This window comes from Tupaia chinensis, unplaced genomic scaffold (genome assembly GCF_000334495.1).
Source record: "Tupaia chinensis unplaced genomic scaffold, TupChi_1.0 Scaffold000657_1, whole genome shotgun sequence".
Classification (NCBI taxonomy): Eukaryota; Metazoa; Chordata; class Mammalia; order Scandentia; family Tupaiidae; genus Tupaia; species Tupaia belangeri.
Genome location: NW_006160178.1, coordinates 645,418 through 650,709, shown reverse-complemented (window position 1 = coordinate 650,709; position 5,292 = coordinate 645,418).

Here is a 5,292-nt window from a genome sequence, read left to right as displayed (position 1 = left end):
CCCCTGAAATAAATGTACCATTCGCTTGATATTTTCTTATTTTAGAGTTTATTATTGTGTCATTTAAACATTTTCTTAATAATAATTTAAGGAAGATGATAGAAACTAAAAAAAAAGAAAAAAAGAAAGAAAGAAAAAAAGGTGGAAAATCTGGATAAACTACTCTGCAAGTTTCAATGTAAAAGAAATTCTGGTATGTAGCAAAATAAAAATGGAACTAGGTTTGACCCTCCCTGGCTACTCATTAAATTTCCTTCAATCTTGTCAGGTAAGAATAAATCCACCCAATTCTTTTATTCACCTTGTAGGCTTATGGCTTCCTGCTCAAGGCTCCCAGAAGAATTATCTCGTGCTGTAGAACATATGAGGAAAGTTGTAAGTTCAGATAATATTGCTTTAGTTACATAAAATGGTCAAATAAAAAATATATATCTTGGAAAATTTGATATGGTCTGGTCTCAGTTCTAATATATCTTTCTTTGCATAGAAAACCTTGCATAGTGTATTTGTCAAACTAAGGCAACATTTTCTGAAAATTTATTTAATTTAGAATCTTAAACATTCAAAGCAGTAGTGGTATGTCTACAAACACTCTTCTATTACCTATGTCTGGAGATAAAATTTATTAAGAATTTTAAACAAATAAAATGTATATGTTGCTTTTGACCCAAAATATCCCTTGGTTTAAATTAAAGCAATTCTTAATTCTAGCTTTAGGGTCATTTTTTTTTATCTGAGTGATAGAGGCAGAGAGACAGGTAGTCACCCCAACAGGATTTTTTTAAAGAGATTTTTGCTATAGGTAGCTCTTGCCAGAAAGACAGAGAGACAGAAAGCAAGAAATCACCCTCCGCCCATGGAGGATGGCCATGCCACAATCCCTTCTCCTCCATTCTGCTCTCAGGATCGTGGGCACTGATGCATATGTGCCTGATATGAGTTCAAACCACCAGGTCTGGAACTTGAACTGCGGTCTACCATGTAGGAGTCTGGCAATGGAGCCATTACACCATATGCTGGACCCCAGCCCTGACAGGATTCTAAAGGTAGGTACACCTCTACTTTCAGTGAGACAAGATTAGGGACATACATGTGCATCTGGTATGCTCAAAGAAGTCCCGAAATGAGAACCAAGACTTTCCATGTGGGTCTGTTGTGTTCCCATGGCGGCACCATCACTTGGACCCAAAGCAATGGCTATTCCTTTAAAGCAATTTTAAGAAAAACTATCCTGAAATCAGGGAATACACATCAAGGGCCAACAGGAAAATTTCTTACCAGATATAAGGCAGATGAATTGGTAGATTTAGTTTTTATTAAACATAAAGACAGAGTGAAAATATTGAATTATGAATGTAGTGCCACTACTATGATCTGGGCGAATTCAGCTTAGGAGGACGTATAAGTGATTTTTAATTAATGTAATAGCTGAGAGAAGAGCACATGCTAAGAGGGGTAAATGAGGGCAGCCTCATTCGGGTTCCCGGCAAACCCACATGGCTGACGCATAGACTCTGAGACCAGAAACCGGGAGATCTGAGGTGAAGAGGGAGTTTGTATTTTGTTCAAAACAGTTCCAGAAGTGCTGAAAAGGAAATTTCTTCATGAGATTGCTATCCTAAAAAAATACATGAGAAGGCAAAGTGAAACCTAATCAAGGTGGTTTTCCAGATTTGATTTAACTTAGAAATATATCATTTTAGAACTTTAATGGTGCCTTATGCAATAAATCTTTACTTGGCTTGTTTTATAATTGTATATTGAAAAGAAGCTATATTTTTCATGCTTTAGTAATAATAGATATAAGAGCTACAGTGATAATAATGAAAACTAGTTGTTGAAGATTACTATATAGACCAGATTCATTACTTTCAGTACATTCAAGAACACATGGCTTGGGAACCAGCAGTTAGCGTAATGGCTATGTTGCTGGACTCCCATGTAGTTGACCGCAGTTAGCGTCCCAGACCTGGTGGCTTAAAACTCACACCGGGTGCGTGTGCATGTGTGCCCAAGATCCCAAGAGGAGAATGGAGGAGAAGGGATTGCGGTGTGACCATCCCCCTAGGGGGTGATTTCTCGCTTTCTGTCTCTATGTGTCTCTCTGTCTGGCGAGTGCATGTGCCCTATAGCAAAAACCTCTCCAAAAAAAAACCAAACAAACAAAAAAAACATGGCTTTTTGAATACCCCGTAAATTGATTAACAAATATTTTATGAGATGAAGTCTATAGAAGTATTTGTCTTTAAATTAAAGCATTATTTCCATTTATCTATTTTTATCTTTATTATTACTGTCATATTCTAATTAACTGAACATTCTTCTAATGCACTTATACAACTATAATGGAATAACAGGGAAAGAAAAAATATATTCATTATAACACAAATAATAATATTGTTTTCTGCTACCTTGACTTTTTAGGCTGACTGCATCTATAATCCATATACAAAGGGATTAAAAAGTTTCTAGAAAAGTGGACTTGAAGTACAAATTTGTTTAGGGCAAAAAAACAAATCCATATATAATTTTTACATAATACCAATTTCCATGATCTTTTTGTAGATACCTCATACTATTTTTTAATTCATGCATTTTTTTCTGTAAGTACTGATTTTATTATATAATAAAAAGTTTAATGATAAACATATAGTAACTACAAAATAGTCTCATTTGGGTTACACACACACATGCATACATACAGAAAATAGCACAGAAAAAGTGGACATTAAATTATAATATCTCAATAATATAGTGAAATGTATATTGGTTTGGGTAATAACACCTGTTAATTTCAAGCACCTAATATAGAATAACTTAATCTCTGTTGTCACAATTACTGTGTTGTCACAACTTTAAAGTAAATATGGTATCGTTTATAACAATAAAAAGTGAATGACAAATATTTATTTATCTGAAAGTACATGTAAAAAGAGATTTACAATTTTAAAATAAAAATCTTTTTGTCCACTCACACTAAATTCAAATTCATCCTGTAATACGAAGCAGTAAAACATCTTTTTAACCATTTATGCACATTACAAGAAATTATTAACTTAGGAGGTCACAAACTCTACTATAATGCCTTTCACTGATCTACACTGACCTGTATGTTTTGTGTCTTGAACACTTTATGACTTTAAAAGCACCTAAATGCTATTGGTGGTTCCTGTATATACGTTTATGCCCTGTAAAAATTCCTAGTTCATTATGTTCCTATTGCTGCTGTAGTAAGTTAGAACAAACTTCATAGTGTATAATACTATTAATTGATTGTTTGAAAAGTTCTAAAAGTTAGAAGTCTGAAATAGGTACATCTTGGCTAAATTTAGGGTGTAGAGAGTTCTGAATTCCTGCTTAAGTTTCTAGAGAGAATTCCTTTTGTTCATTTTTCAGTTGGTAAGGTTCACTAACATTTTGCTGCTTCAAAAGTTACAATCTCTCTGACTCTGTCTCTCTGTCATCTGCTGCCTTACGTTTTTATAAATACTGCTGTCGTTATCATCCAGCTAAATCCAACTGCTTCTTTATGTGGTCAATGAAACAGGAGGCATAGCCTGGAGAGGGAGGTTTTTTCAGTAACTTGTTACAGGGAGACAATCAGAAAGCACCATCAAACTTTCTCAAGAGGTTCAACATGTGTCATTATTTATAGGTACAAGACAGAAGCATATGCAAATCATTCCTCACTACCATCAATCAGAGTCAATCACTTCAACCTGAGTAATTATTCTGATTCTTCCAAATAGCTGTTCCAGTTTCTCATCTGACCATTCCTCAAACCAATCTCCCTATGACTCAGTGTTTGGTCTGATTGCTGTCTTCAGAAGTCTGTCTTACTTGCTAAACCTTAAACTGGTCCATTTCACTGTGATTATATTAGGACCATGTGAATAATATGAGACAATGCCCACTCTACCTCCTTTTAAATAACAACTTATCCACAACCTTAATTTCATCTGTAATCTTAATTTTCTCTTGATGTGTGACCTACCATCTACACTGGTTGCAGATTTGCAGGTACATATCATGGCTGAGTGGGGAGGAGCATTATTCTGGCAAGCAACCTTAACAAGGTACATCTGAATGAGATCATTGATAGTATAGCAAGCAGAAATCAGTGTCTCCCAAATAATCATAGTGATAGTACAATAGAAGTTGTCATTGTATAAACTTGTGGATTATCAAAATAATATATTTTTATTATGCTTTTTAAAATGTTACATACTATAATATTATGCTGTATTAAAAGAACTGTGCAATGTTAGATTTGATGTAAATTATGTAATTGCAGTTTCCAAGCATGAAATGGCAAACCTTTAGCTGAAATTTATTATGTCATTTTATCAGTGTTTCAGGTGAGCCATGGAATTATTTATTTATATATTTATTTTAGACAGGGAGAGAGTGCAAGAGAGGAGAAAGACAAAGAGAGAAAGATAGATAACTTTTTGGCAGTCTTGCCATGTTGTGATCAGCTGCTCCAAGGTGAATTTAGGGCTTTATACAGATCATTAGTTAAATAAAGGGTGAAGATTATTGGTACCTTTCTTGACTCCTGCCAAATTAAACTGTTAAGTTTCAAAAATTCATTAAATAAAGAAAGAAAAGAGTCAATAACTAATTGAAGGTCTTTATCTTAGGACATCTGATATGGTGTGATGTCACTTGGTAAGAGGAAAAATAGCAATGGCTAGTATTGACAAAGAACCACTGACTTGAATTGCACACACAGAGTTCTTCAGGAACTATTGGGATCTTCACCTGGAGGTTTCAGTATGTGATTAAATCTAATGCTTGTACTTATTCATAAAGCTCTGTCCTGGAGAAGTATAAATAGGCACACTCTCATACCCCCATAAGGACATTGACACACATCAATGAAAGAAAAGACTAGGTGTTTAAATATCAGTGAAAAGAACTGTGTAAAAAAGTCAATAAATAACAGACTGTATAATTAACAGAATGACCTGTTGATGAAGTTAAGAAAAGGCTATTCATAGGACAGGAATTGAGATTGGACATAGATGAGATTATAATTCTATCATCTTTCTTGGCAAAAAAATGGAGGGGAAATGGTATGATATGTAAACATCTGTGATCTGAGTGTTAAATGTTTAAGGAATTTACAGACTATGTATGACTGAGCTAAGTAATAAGGATAGAATTGTAAAGATCAGGGATAAGTGGGACCAGTAGGTGGCTTGGTTGTTAAGGTGGTGGACTCCCACATGATCAACCATAGTTCAAGTCTCAGCCCCAGTGGCTTAAAAATCATGGAGGGTGCATGTG